Here is a 14803-nt window from a genome sequence, read left to right as displayed (position 1 = left end):
TGAACCCTCGGGAAAAGCTGCACTTTGTGGTGTGCCTGTGCTAAGAATGAACATACCACATGGGTGGAGTGGTGGGATGTGAACTCTTGCCCTTCCTTTAATTAACAGTCTGTAGACTGTTTTTTCCTGCTGGTCAATGACTATTAGAGAAGAACTTTAGCATGTCCAAGATTTGAGGAGAAACTTTATTGTTACGAGTGGCTGGATTCAGATATTCAGTCATAATACAGGTTTTCATTGAGCTGATACATGAAAAGCATACAGAATGGGTTTAAGCGCTTGGTAAATGTTATAATGCTATACTGTCTTAATATTTGGTGAATATTTTATTCTCTCAGTTTTGCTATGTCTTGTGATTCTAATAAAAGTTAATAATAGCATTTGTTGGCCCTTGACAAAGTGCCTCCACGCGCATTCTCTCCCTATATCCTCACAGTGATCGCCTGAGTAGATAAAAATGCAGATGACGCATCTGTAGTTCAGGAGGTTAAATAACTTGCCTCACATCACTTACCCTTTACATGGACGAGCGGAGCCCTGAATCCCAGTCTGCTTTGTCCATATCTCTGATTATTTTTCTTGATTCATATTATCTTGGTTTCAGTTGAATTTAGGAATTAATTTTTACTTGAGAAAGGGAGTAGAACATGTTATTGGCATCATAATGTAAGTAGGAAAAATTGTACATGGCTTTGGAAGGAGAATGTTTTAGTTGGTTTTACTGGAAAGCATATTTGATTTCAATTTCTAGAACTATCCAAGACTGTCATTGCCATTAGTGCCTGCTATGATCCATAGCATGGCCCAGGAGCACTTCCGTGTATGATCTTCATAGCTCTTGTTCATGGGTTTGCACTGAGTCTCCCCCAAAATGGGCCATCTGGAGGGGTGGGATTCTCCAGTAGGTCAGTGCTCATTTCATGTGCCTCCTTAAGTAAATAGCAGTTGGCATGTGGCATGTTAAATATATATATATATATTTTTTACTGACTAAAAGACTGTATTTAAAACGGCTTCTTGGGACGCCTGGGTGGCTCAGTTGGTTAAGCAGCTGCCTTCGGCTCAGGTCATGATCCCAGCGTCCTGGGATCGAGTCCCACATTGGGCTCCTTGCTCAGCGGGGAGCCTGCTTCTCCCCCTGCCTCTGCCTGCCATTCTGTCTGCCTGTGCTCGCTCTCTCCCCTTCTCTCTCTCTGATAAATAAATAAAATCTTTAAAAAAAAAATTAAAAAAAAATAAATAAAACGGCTTCTTTAGAGTAGGATCTAAATAGTTTAAGTCTCAATTTTTTAAAAGATTTTATTTATTTATTTGAAAGAGAGAAAGAGTGAGCGAGAGAGAGCATGAGCCGCGGCGAGAGAGAGAAGCAGGCTCCCCCGCCAAGCCGGGAGCCGGATGCGAGCTTAATCCCAGGACCCTGTGATCATAACCTGAGCCAAAGGCAGACGCTTCAATGACTGAGCCACCCAGGCACCCCAAGGCTTAATTTTTATCACCACAAATTTTTTAATACTCAGCAGTTTTATTACTCTTAAAAAATCGAGAATATTTTAAAACCATTTCCTTTAAAAAGTTGCTTGTGCCTTATTTGAAAATATTACTAATTGCTGATTAAACTCTCAAATGAGCTGTAATGTCATTTAAGGCTTATGCTTCATGTTTTTTTTATTGAGTTCAGATCAAGCAGCACTTAAGAGAACATTTAAATATTGCCTGGCACTCATTAATGAGGAAAATGTCCATGGTCAAGTTGGAGCTGCTGATGTTTTTAAGAAATCATTAACTTTTTTCTACAGGTTTTTTAAAAGGTTTATAAACATTTAGACATTTACAGATAGACTCATGCTTTGTTTTTAAAAAACACGCAGGGTTACTTGATTTAATTCCGTGTAGTGTACTGCTTTTCAGTCTGTAGGTTACAACCCATTGGAGCTTCATGAAATCAATTTAGTGGATAAGAACCAGCATTTCTTCTAATGGGATGGAACAGAATAGATTAGTCTGGACTAAAGCTAAACTGAATAGAAAAGATGGGAATGCATTGTAGGTAGGCAGAATAAATAGTATTTCACAAAAATTTTGTTTTAAATGTATATAAGTATGTATATCTTGAGTTACAGTTTAAAATTATTTTTTATTGTGAGCCATGATCAAAAGAACTCCTTATTCTAGAGGAGTCCTTGGTGGTTCGTATACTGGGAGTGAGGTTATTTTCTTCACTGAACAACAAATTTCTTTGAAAATTGCTCATCTAATACCTGTTAACCAATTCTTCAAAGACAGCTGTACATAAAGTACCTGTTATATAAATATGTTTTCTCCCAGTGCAGTATAATGGCTTCCTATAAAACTGATTTCAAGGATCAGTGACAAGCAAATGTCCTTCTGCTTGAAATCTCAGGCTGATCTAGATTGTCCTAGATCTTGGAGTGAGACCTGATGAAACTGTAACCTTACAAAACCACCAAATGGAACTATTTTGATCATGAAGCTTGGGGAACTTGTGTATGGTCTGCCTGTAGGTCTCTCCTCTGTAGATCTACTTAATGGCTCTGGGGCCTAGGGTATATTTTCTCCAAAATGAGAATAATAACAGTACCTACCGTAAGATATAGTTGGAGGATTGACTGAATTAAAATAAATATATAAATCTCTAGAGTAAGTGCCAATGAAAAATTAGCACTAATGGATTTTAATATAAAAGCATGCTGCCTAAATGAGGAATACAGGAATAATTGAGAAAAAGTCAGAATAAATACATAGGCATACATTTGGTATACATTTTCAGGGAGTTTTTATGTCCCTTGAAACTTGTCCATAAGCATGCTGACCACAGTCATTCAGTGATCCTTCAGTGAAGACCCAAGACTGTAGACATAGATAAGACTAAAGCACTCGAAAAGTAAATGATAGAAGCTGTCTCCCTCCTTTTTTAATGTTGTTGCTGACAGTTGTGGAAGACTTCCATTGAACTGACTTTTGAGTTTTTCTGAAACTTGGCACTGTCTCAGCTGGAAAGAGTTTGGCACATGCCTTTGAAAACTTTTACTTATTGCTGGTACAGTGACTCTTCAGTATGAGAAAATGGAGTTCAGAACCAGAAAAACACTTTGTGCTCACAGCTGTGGAACTTCCTAGCTCATGCTGGGACTCCAGGTATTGGTGATTTTAGTAGAAAGTTTTCTTTTTCTCTGAAACTCTTTCCTGAAAATTCTATCAGTCATCACCCCTTCTACCCTCATAAGTTAAATGCTAATTGCGTATCTTCCCACACATCTTCCCAGATTAGTCTTCCTGAGACAAGGTTCAGATATATCACTTCTGCTTCCCAGATTCTTCTCTCAAATTTGAGGTTCTACACAATACGGCTCATTCCTACCTTTCTGTCTTTATGTCCTACTTGGATTTTTCTTTATATGTCTTCTGCTTTATTTGTATGATGAACTTTGCCATCACTGTCCTCTTCCTGTATACAGTGATGGCAAACCCATCTCTAACTGTCATACTGTCTCTTTGACACCTTTCCTATTTCACTTAATTCTTAACCGCTCCCCCAAACACACAACTCTATGTGCCCTTCCCTGCCACTGGACTCAGAGGTCATTGCTAAGGCCTCATTTTGCTTCCTCTTGGGGCCCTTAACACATTCTGTCTTTGGATGTCCCCATAATGCTTCTCTGCCCTATTTTTTGTTATTTATTGTTGGTTCTTTTTCATTTTTATATTCTGCACAAGGTCTAACTTTATGCCCTGCATCTAACGGTAATTCAGTGTGAATGATAGCATTTGTTGAATATTTGCTGTGTAACAGACACATTTGTGTACTCATGTAATCTTATAATTACTCCATGAGGTAGGTCCTGTTATCATCCTGATTACAGATAAAGATGCTAAACTTTGTTATAGGTATTGTGGAATTTGCCCAAAGTCACATAACTTCAAAGTGGTAGATCCAGGACTCAACCCAGGTGTGCCAGACCCCCTAGCCCATGCCTGTAATCATTATGCCAGTTTTTCAGTAAACTATGTTAAATGGAATCTCATGGAACTTTATCAGTTACCCAGGCAAATATAAGTGAGACTCGCTGATCTAGATCATTAAATGTGTTAAAGTACTAAACAGGTATTTGCTGATTTTCAGTGCAAAATTGTTCTTAGGAGCTTTGGAACAAATTAGGAATCTCTAGTCATTCAAGGAAACTTTGAAATTCTTCACATACCAACAAAAAAGTCACCAATCTCCTGACCTTTCTCTGTATTTTGGGGGATGTGGCAAGAAGTGCCCTCTTAATTTCCTCTTTAGACTCAAAGTTGGAGGCCCTAACAAGCTGAAATTCTCCTTGCTTGGGCATTTCTGTTGTAAAGATGCTTGGTACTTGAGCCATGGGTCATGTGTTCTTGTGTTTTTACTTCCCTTTTCCTTCATTTGCCATTTCTTTCTTTCTTTTTTTTTTTTTTAATTAACATATAATGTATTATTAGCCCCAGGGGTACAGCTCTGTGAATCACCAGGTTTATACACTTCACAGCATTCACCACAGCACATACCCTCCCCAATGTCCATAATCCAACCACCCTCTCCCTATCATGTACCATTTCAAATAAAGTTTGCATAAACAACATGGTTAATTCCCCATTTTTTTCTGGACTCATTTTGTGGTGTAAATACCAGTGAAGGCACAACAGCTCTGCCTACTTTTTCTAGCTTTTTTTCTTCTCACGTGTAAATGAAGTTGGTGGTGAAAAGGATAACGTGCCAAGTTTAAGGGGACCAAGTGAGAAACATTGTAGTCCATGATTTGCAGTGTGATTCAGCACCAAATAAGGCAGACTGTTGTGTCACTACCATAGAGCATGAACCCAGGTCTCGTGGGGTAAGAAGACACGATGAGTTAGTTGGATCTGGGAAACCCTGGGTCCCTTTCCCAGAGCAAGAAGGAATTAGCTTCTGCTGAGGCAGAGACTGGTGGACAGCAAAAAGGAGGTCTTTTCTCAGTAGTTCTGTTACTAGAGCCAGCTTCCCATGAAGAAGAATCAGAGATGACTGTGAGGTGAAGCTCTCCTATTCTAAAGTGAGAAATGTAACTTGACAGTCATGAGACATGAATTGTGTAGGTGTGAGCATAGCATATGAAGTAGACATAGAACCACCAAAGAACAAGAATATGGATTACATCTATATTTTAAAATGGTTTTATTAGTGTATTTAAGGAATACTTGACAACCTAGATGACCAAAACACAATCATGTGAGCTTAGGGAAGAGTTAAATCAGAGGGCAGCATGCTTCAAATATTCTTTTCTATACTTAAAAAAAAAAAGAAAAGCCAAAAAACAAAACCATATTATATTTCTGAATCACTCTACAGCATTTAAAATACGGTTTGCACATACATTTTCAAGAACACATCTGTTGTACAAAGCAGAATAGATGCAAAGTTGATGCATTCCCATCCTGAATAGGTGGCATGATTTAAATCAAATTACCGTCAAGGATGATTTGAGCCAAGTCGTTAATCATTTTATTCATTTCTCCTGTGTCTGTGAGACCATGTTTGTGTTGATTATCACAACCACATTTTGTGTTCTTCACAGTTTAGAGCCAGTAGAGGCTTGGGTTTAGAAGTTGTATAATACATAATTTAAAGCAGATGAATTTTGATATTTCAGATTAATTTTGTTAGCACAGCAGAAAGCTGAATGGTAATTTGGTTATTGCAATTTCATAATGTAATTGAAGCAGATGCTGGTGAGGTCACTGGGGACTGAGTCATCTCCATTTCAGTAGCTCCATCATTTTGTTTTTAAAGTGTGTGGGGGGGTTCTTTTTTGCTAAATGGACTACTTTTACTACATAATGAGAGAAATTTAATTTTTCTAACTGTAGCTCGAACATATAATCAGGATTTCAGGTTATTTTTCTTTTATAAGAGTAAATAGATTTAAAGTGCAAAAACATTTAACAGTTTTTCTTTTATAAGAACATATGGATTTTTTAAAAAGATAAGTTAATTATAAATACATATCTAATCTTTAAGTGCAGTTTGTACCCTCTTAACAGATCAATGAAAACTTAAAATTATAAAATTAATTGAGTTATGAACCTAATATAAATAATCTTGACTTTCTTCCTGTTTATTTTTATCCACAGGGAAACCTTTTTCTAAGTTTGAGTATATGACCATATTGGTTTTTATATTATCTGATGCAAGTAGATACTTACGACATCTCTCAGTTCTTTGACTTACTCAAATGTAAGACTTTGAGTCATATGATGTTTATCCTTGGATTTAAAATAGATTTTTGTGTTACGGGGAGAAACTTGAACATTGCTTATATCTCTGAAAGACCTTATGTGCTTGCATCTGTTAAGCCTAGTGGGTGCAACAGTGAACACAATAAACATGGGTCTTGTTCTTACAGAGATTATTTTTCACAAAAACATTAAATAAGGAAATAAAAATGCATATGTCATTAGAAATTGCAGGGTTTGCTATGAGGGAAAATAACAGGATGTTATGAAAGAACTGTAAGGGCAGTATCTACTTCAGATAGGAATGATATTCAAGGAAGACCTTTAGAGAATAATGATATGTAAGCTGATCTTGGCATTGGGCAAGATTTGCCATATGATCTGTGTGTTTAGGAGAAGGGCTGGGGAAAAAGGAAAGGAGGAGTCTGTTCTAAGTAGAGGAAACACTTAGATTCCAAGACCTTAAGGCGGGAGGCGGGGAGGCGTGGCAGATTTCTGGGTCTGCGGGAAAGCCAGTAGGGCTGGAACAGAGTGCTTTAGGGAGGATAGCACAAGAACGGTGGAGACGTGTGCTGGTGACAAGTCACGGAGGTGTTTGTTGGCCACGTTTGGGAATTTGGATTAAGCAACCAGGGGAATGGAGGTACCATTAAATGAAATGGGAAAACTAGAAAAATAACAATTTTGAGCGGTTTTTTCAAGAATTGAAGTTTGGACATGTTAATTTTGAGATGCTTATTAGCCATTTCAGTAGAACTGCTAACTGTGACTTGGGTATATGTGCCTAGAGTGAAAGCAGAGTGGTCTAGGCTGAGGGAGAAGTTGAGGAGTTGTTGGCCCCAGCAAGCAGGGGAGTGGATGAGACCATATAGGGAGAGAATATAACGGGAAAAGAGAATAAAACTTAGGGTTGGGGAACCTTGATAACTCCAGCATTTAGTGGTCTAGTAGGAAGAAATCCAGAAGAGATGGTATCACAGCAGCCAAGAGAAAAGAGCAAGCATTTCAAGAAAGAGAGAACGATCAGAGATTTTGGAAGCAGTGAGAGGTAAATTAAAATGAGGACTGAAGAGTATATATTAGGTTTGGCCACTTGAAGGTCACTGATGATTGAATAAAAGTTTCAGTGCCGAATTGGGAGAAGACAGTGTAATGCAAATGGGAAGTCAGGGAATGGACACAGAGCTCCAGGCTCAAGTTCTTCTGGGAACTTAGCTAGGGAGGGAAGCCCAAAATTAGGGCCATGGTGGGAGGGAAATGTGGAAGTCAAGGAAAGATAAGTTTATAAGGATGGAGGAGGAAGAGAAGTAAAGCATGTTAGTTGGTTAGTGGGGATGGTCCATCAGAGTTGGGGGGTGGGGTCTCTGGAGAGGCCAGCTTGGTGACTGACCCCTATGTAAAGTCATGAGGACATTAACAAAGCAATAAAGCAGGAGATGAACCACACCAGATTTCCTATACCCTGTCCAATAGAACATGCTATATAGGCTATATTTATAGCCTATATTTATTATATATAATATATATATAATATTTGTATATATAGGCTATATTTATAGCCTATAACACGCTATAAAGTTTTACTTGTGTGTATTGACAGCTCTACCCTCTTTTTTGCTGATTGCTCACTGTGTGCCAGGAGGCTTACAGATAAGACCTTATTTAATCCTTAGAACAATCCATGAGGTAGATGGTGGTATTTTTCTCATTTTGACTGGCAAGAGAGCAGAGGTAGATGGTGGTATTTTCCTCATTTTGACCGGCAAGAGAGCAGGTTCAGAGCAGTTCAGTAACTACCCAAGAGATAGACTAGTAAGTAACAAGTCAGGATTTCTTCCTTCTGTGTTCAGCTCTTAGGCCTTTATTAACTACAACTTCCATACTACCTTCCAAGTATAGTATAAAAATAAGTAGAATCAAGTCTATTCCATATTAGACATTTGCAGTTGTAATATATTCATTTAGAACTTTATAGAAATTTTGTCATAATTTTTTTTTTTTTGTTAGCAATTACGAATGTGTCCTCCTTGTAATATATGTCCAAAGGTAGCTGGAGAATTCCTCCTAAGTGTTTAAGACTTTTTCCTTACTGGTATGAATCTTAAAAATAAATTGTAAGTGACTGGGTTTTAAACTGTTGGCGTTTTAACATAACTTTTTGTTATAGGTGAGCATTAGTCATTCATGCGTACTTTAAATGAAGAATGCCGATCTTAATGCTGGGGGTAGGAGCTCGATGTACAGTACGTTTGAGGAGCACAGCTCCCATTCTGTAGTAGCCTGTTGTAGTATCCTCTGCTGGTTACAGAAGGCAGGCCATTAGCAAATGTTCCTGCATTTGCAGGTAAACATCGTACAGTGGAATGATCATGCTTGCACAGCTCTTGTAACAGCTGTTCAATTTCTGTTCCTGCAGTCGGAATTCTAATGAGTGTCTCGAAGACCTTTGTTTCACGCACTCACAGTGACTTCATTTTGTAGGCACATCACATGAGGGACTTCCGTCCCTCTCTAGCAATAGGTGTGGGATATAGATGTATACCAAGTAATGAGGTAATTCATTAAGGCCCTAAGAAGTGACTGATAAATTAGAAAGAAAAGATAGCATTTTCTTTAGTAAGCATCAAATTCATGTTAACTTGACATTTCATTTTTATTCTTCCACTCATCATTTTAATACGGGCACCATGTCTAAGTTCAGAAGCATAAAATCTTTTAGGAGTAGGGCTGAGGCCATCGGGGCCAAGAGGTCAAGGACAGAATCTCTGCTACATCTGACAAATAGGCCTTTTTCAACCTGGATTTGAGCTTTTCCACCTATAGGGGCAAAGTAGGGGTTACCCCCAGCCCCACACATAGGCTATTCATTTGTTTCTTGAAAAGCTCTTGTTAGTAGAAAGTTGTTCTTAAGTTTTTAGTTAAAATTTACTTTTTTTTCAACTTATCCTACTTATATTCTCAGTTACTGAGGATCCAGGCAGAATACATCAAGTCCCACTTTCATATATTATCATTGTATGTATTTGAAGGCAATGTCATGTTCTTCCTGAACCTTCTCTTTTCCATGCTGAATATTCCAGGTTTCTAAATCTCCGCATCTGGGGCTCCTGGGTGGTTCAGTCAGTTAAGCATCTGCCTTCGGCTCAGGTCATAATCCCAGAATCCTGGAATCCAGCCCCACTTTGGGCTTCCTGCTCAGTGGGGAGCCTGTTTCTCCTCCCACACCTCCTGCTTGTGTTCCCTCTCTCACTGTCAAATAAATAAAATCTTTATAAAAATAAAAAGTAAATCCATCTAAGACAGTTTTCAGATTCTTCACTACCTCAGTGTGGTCTGATTAATGCATTTATATTGTTATCCTTTTGTTTTCATTAATATCGTATTATACTTTATTTGTTTGTTGATAACAGTTGTATTCACACTGAGGGGAAAATAGGGGTTTTCCTTATGGGAATTGGACTTTTAATTTTATCTTGTTTGTTTTCTATCCCTTGATCTAATTTTCCAGAAATTTTGAAACCTGATTTCTTACATCAAACATGGTTGCTGTCCTTCCTCACTTGGGTCGGATAAACAACCTGAGCAGCTTGTCTTCTCTGTCCTTATCCAAGTAGTTGATTAAAATGCTCAGTTGGAGAGCTGTACCCATCCTGGCATATTGGTACCATCAGAGGATTAAATAATTTTCTTTAAGACTTTCAACTTGCTGTAAATCATCTTGCTGAGTTCAGTTAACCAAATTCTCTAGCCCAGCTGTTTCCATCTTACTTTTTTTTTTTTAAAGATTTTATTTATTTGACAGAGAGAGATCACAAGTAGACGGAGAGAGAGGCAGGCAGAGAGAGAGAGAGAGAGGGAAGCAGGCTCCCTGCTGAGCAGAGAGCCCGATGTGGGACTGGATCCCAGGACCCTGAGATCATGACCTGAGCCGAAAGCAGCGACTTAACCCACTGAGCCACCCAGGCGCCCTCCATCTTACTTTTTAAGAAGATAATGTCAGACATTCTGAAGGGCCTTACTGAAATCTTGATATACTGTCCCTTGCAATATGCCCATTGGTAGGCGAAATCTAGCAGTACTATTAAAAAAGACAATTATGTTAGTTCGTTTTCCATCATTTTCTTTTCTTTCTTTTTTTTTTTTTTTAAAGATTTTATTTATTTATTTGACAGAGAGAAATCACAAGTAGACAGAGAGGCAGGCAGAGAGAGAGAGAGGGAAGCAGGCTCCCTGCTGAGCAGAGAGCCTGATGCAGGACTGGATCCCAGGCCCCAGGCCCCTCCATCATTTTCTTATACCCATGGTGTTTCCTAGCAATCATAAGTTCTCTTCAAGTAATCACAGCTGATTGGTCTAATATCTGTCATTTTATTTTTGGGGGAGTCATTATCAAGCTGCTCAGTGTGCCATTTCTAGAATCTGATTTTCTTTTTCTTTTGAAAACCAGATTTTTGGGGCGCCTGGGTGGCTCAGTGGGTTAAGCCGCTGCCTTCGGCTCAGGTCATGATCTCAGGGTCCTGGGATCGAGTCCCGCATGGGGTTCTCTGCTCAGCAGGGAGCCTGCTTCCCTCTCTCTCTCTCTCTCTGCCTGCCTCTCTGCCTCCTTGTGATCTCTGCCTGTGAAATAAATAAATAAAATCTTTAAAAAAAAGAAAACCAGATTTTTTAAAAAAGATTTTATTTATTTATTTGACACACAGAGAGAGATCACAAGTAGGCAGGCAGAGAGAGAAGGGGAAGCAGCTTGATCCCAGGATCCTGAGATCATGACCTGAGCCAAAAGCAGAGGCTTAACCCACTGAGTCACCCAGGTGCCCCAAGTTTTTTTGTTTTGTTTTTTTAATTCCAGTCTTTCTCTTCAGAGATTACTGGTAATGGGTTCCACAACTCAGGGAGTTGTTTCATACAGGGCTAGAGACTTTGTCCTGGATTTCATTTCCTTAGCTGTGATGCTTCGTCCTCTAGTTTTTTCCCTTAGTCTGTTTGAGAGAGCTGCCATGCTGGAGTGGACTAGATGCACGTTCTCTTTCTTAGGAGTTAACTTCACCCGGTGTGCCATGGGCAGTGGCCCTGTTGCTTCTTGAAGCCTCATTCTCTGAACATCCCGAAAATTTACTTGTGACTTTTCCCTTTGCGTTGATTACAACCATCTGTTCATCCTGAGTTTCCAATTTCCACTGTTCCTCTAGGTTTCTGTCATTTGCTTTTGTCTGAGCTTCATTTTGTTCCTTTCTGCCATTCTTTGTACATGCCTGCTGAAAACTCGAGTTCATCAGGATACATTTGGTTCTCGAGATGCTTTCTGCTTTGCCTCTTCAACAGGCTCATTTGGGACGGTGTTGACAGAATTTGTTTTGAAGAACCTCATCTTTCTTGAGCCATGTTCCTTTTAAGCTCTGGCCATGAGATTTTATTCATTTGTCCTTTCCCTTAGCAAACATTCATTGGCTCACTCCTGTGGAATCTTTTTTTTTTTTAAGATTGTATTTATTTATTTGACAGAGACACAGCGAGAGAGGGAACATAAGCAGGGGAGTGGGAAGGGGAGAAGCAGGCTTCCCATTGAGCAGGGAGCCCGACATGGGGCTCAATCCCAGGACGCTGGAATCATGACCTGAGTGGAAGGCAGACACTTCATGACTGAGCCTCTCAGGCACCCCATTCTTGTGGAATCTAAAAAACAAAAGAAAGGAATAAACAGACAAAATCAGACCTATAAATGCAGAGAACAAACTGATGGGTGCCAGAGGGGAGGAGAGTAGAAGGTGGAACAAAAGGGGTGGAAGGGAGAGAGAGATACGGACTTCCAGTTAAGGAATGAACAAGTCGTAAGAATAAAAGGCACAGCATGGGGAATACAGCCAGTTGATACTGGAATAGCGTTGTGTAGTGGTAGGTGGTAGCTACACCCGTGGTGAGCAGAGCACAACATACAGAGAAGCTGAGTTACTGTGTTGTACCCTCTGAAACTATTGTAACATTGTGTGTTAACTGTATGCAAATAAAAAAATACTTGTAGGAATGTACGGTCTGGTATAATAACAGGATGCTTAAAAAAGAGGCAACAATGGGATAAGTACCCAATAAGGGGACTGCCAAGTGCTAAGAATATGGGGCAGAGGAAGTGACTATCCAAAAGAGCCTGGGCATCATCATAAGAAAGGTGATGCTGTGGAGAAAGTGAAGGAAGGACATTTCACACGGGGGGGGGGGGGGGTGTGTGTAATGCATGAAATTCATGGGATTTACATGTGACTAGGACACTGAGATGGAGTCCTTATATTCGTTAAGAGAAGCCTATCATTTGGGTCAGTTTTTTCTCATTATCTGCTGTATATTTCCATGTCTTCTTTTGACTCACAGTCATAATCTTCCATTGGAAGGTAAACATTGTTGAAGACCCAAACCTCTAAGATTCCTACCTAGGACTTCAGTCATCAGAGAGTCCGTTCATGTCTCTTCTGTTGGGGACCAATCCCTTGACCATGTGTCTGGACCAATTACTCTTTCTTGACTGATGGTTTTGATCATTCTTAGGCTGTTCTCTGCCACTTTTTTAAATTAATGTGCTAAACCTAATTCTACCAGGGTGAATTTGGGTTGTCTTTATTCCCTCTGACAAGGAGCCACCAGATACCTTCCTCTTTTCTTTTAATTATTAAAGGGATCAGGGAAATAATTACCAACTTAGTTTTCTTACTTTGCAGGCAAGAGAGCACACATCCGTTCATTGTTTATGCTACCTAAGGATTAAAGTTTGCACCCAGGATAGGAGGCACGAGTCTACAAGCCCACAGATAATTGGCTTTAAGCAGTTCCATTTTTCACTGGTCAGTAAAGAGCCTTCATTTATGGCCCATGAGGGTCTAGCACACCAAAGATGCTCAAAGTTTTCAATTTCTTAAAAAAATCAGCTTTGGCTGGTAGCCTACTCAAAATTCACAACTGATTTATAGTGAAACTCAGCACCAAGTTTACTTCTGGGGAAGTGCTGCTGGGAGTGGGAAGTTCTCGGATAGGACTGGTGAGGAATTGCTGTGATCTCTCAGGTGCCCTTGGTGTTTTCTGAGGCCACTGGTGGCTCTCCTATCCATGGCACTGATGCTACCTCTTTGGCATGCTGTCCAAGGCTTCCTTCTCCCTGCCACATGTTCTGGCCGCCAGAATTCTTTTACTGGTTTCAGTTTCTCTCTGGAGCTTCAGACTAATTTTCTTTCTTGTATTTATGATAAATTATTTTCCAATTTCTGGAAATGCTGTTTAAGGAAATATTTATGTTTTTCAAAATAAAAGTTTTTGTGTTCCGTAGAGTGAAACTATTGGCTCTGGAAATCTGGTGATTTCTTAATATGGGGGTCACAATTTTATTTATTTATTTATTTATTTGACAGAGAGAGAGATTACAAGTAGGCAGAGAGGCAGGCAGAGAGAGAGAGGAGGAAGCAGGCTCCCTGCTGAGCAGAGAGCCCGATGCGGGACTCAATCCCAGGACGCGGGACTCGATCCCAGGACGCGGAGATCATGACCTGAGCCGAAGGCAGTGGCTTAACCCCCTGAGCCACCCAGGCGCCCTGGGGTCACAATTTTAAGTGATTCTCATAGTTTAACTGCATTGAAGGGAAAAAAAGAAATTCAGGGGAAAAAAATCAGAAACCAGGAAAGATAAATGTGCCTATAGTGAAGGCCATATACAGACACAGAAAACATTTAGTTGCTGAGGCAGACAGCTAAAACTCTTAGAAGGAATAAGTGGGGCAGGTCTTTGGTGTCAGTCAGGACAGAGGATTTGTCCCCTCTCTCAATGAGCATGTCATCAGCACTCCTCACATATCACTTCAAAATAGCAGTCCTGATTTTAAAAAGTCTACTTGCTTAGCAGATGCAGCTTTAAGGCAAGGCTCAGAACCTTTCCTAACCCTCCCAAATCTCAATTCCGTTCCTCACTTCCTCCTGGAACAATGAGAGACTGGCCTCACTCGCTTAAGTAAGGCCTTCTTGCCTCTGTCTCTTCCTTCCTTTTTGTTCTACATAATTGTTTCCTCTGAGAATAATGGAACTTTTTTAATAAATGGCATGTTAATCCATGAAGTTGTCACTATTTATTAAAAATCATATTGCATGCAAAAATATTTTTGTAGGGAGCTAATCAAGAACTGATGAACCTTTTTTTTTTTTTTTAAGATTTTCTTTTTTTTTAGAGAGGGGGAGTGGCAGGCAGGCAGAGGGAGAAGGAGAAGCAGGCTCCCAACTGAGCAAGGAGCCCAAGGTGGGGCTTAACAGGACCCCAGGATCATGACTCTTAAACAATTGAGCCACCCAGGCACCCTGCAGAACTGATAAAGAACCTTTAAAAATAAGTTGTAATTGAATGCACAGTGAGAGAAGTATTAAAAGAAACTTATGGGTGGCTAAATTTTGTTTTTTTGTTTTTAGTAAATGCAAACATTTGGCTTTAATCATGGAAATCTCTCACAAAATTCTTATCTGAGTCTGAAATCATCACGAGGTAGAACTAAAGTGACTTAAAAATATAAACGATGCGGGACGCCTG

At 39.6% G+C, this 14803-nt stretch overlaps 1 protein-coding gene across 9 annotated transcripts in view; it reads left to right on the top strand.

Moving 5' to 3' along the window:
• Positions 1–14803, top strand: part of NCOA7 (nuclear receptor coactivator 7) — a 160318-nt gene that overhangs the window by 40744 nt on the left and 104771 nt on the right. Inside the window, exon 1 of one of the 9 annotated variants that reach the window (XM_004740139.3) lies at positions 6780–6895. The exons of the other annotated variants lie outside the window; for them this stretch is intronic. The gene's annotated coding sequence lies outside the window, so the exon portion shown is untranslated. Of the gene's footprint in view, positions 1–6779; positions 6896–14803 lie in introns of those variants that run through there. 9 annotated transcript variants of the gene reach the window in all.

Source organism: Mustela putorius, unplaced genomic scaffold, assembly GCF_011764305.1.
Source record: "Mustela putorius furo isolate JIRA1106 unplaced genomic scaffold, ASM1176430v1.1 tig00003863_pilon_pilon_pilon, whole genome shotgun sequence".
Taxonomy (NCBI): Eukaryota; Metazoa; Chordata; class Mammalia; order Carnivora; family Mustelidae; genus Mustela; species Mustela putorius.
Note: the sequence above shows the minus strand (reverse complement) of the source record. Positions and strands in the feature narration are given on the sequence as shown.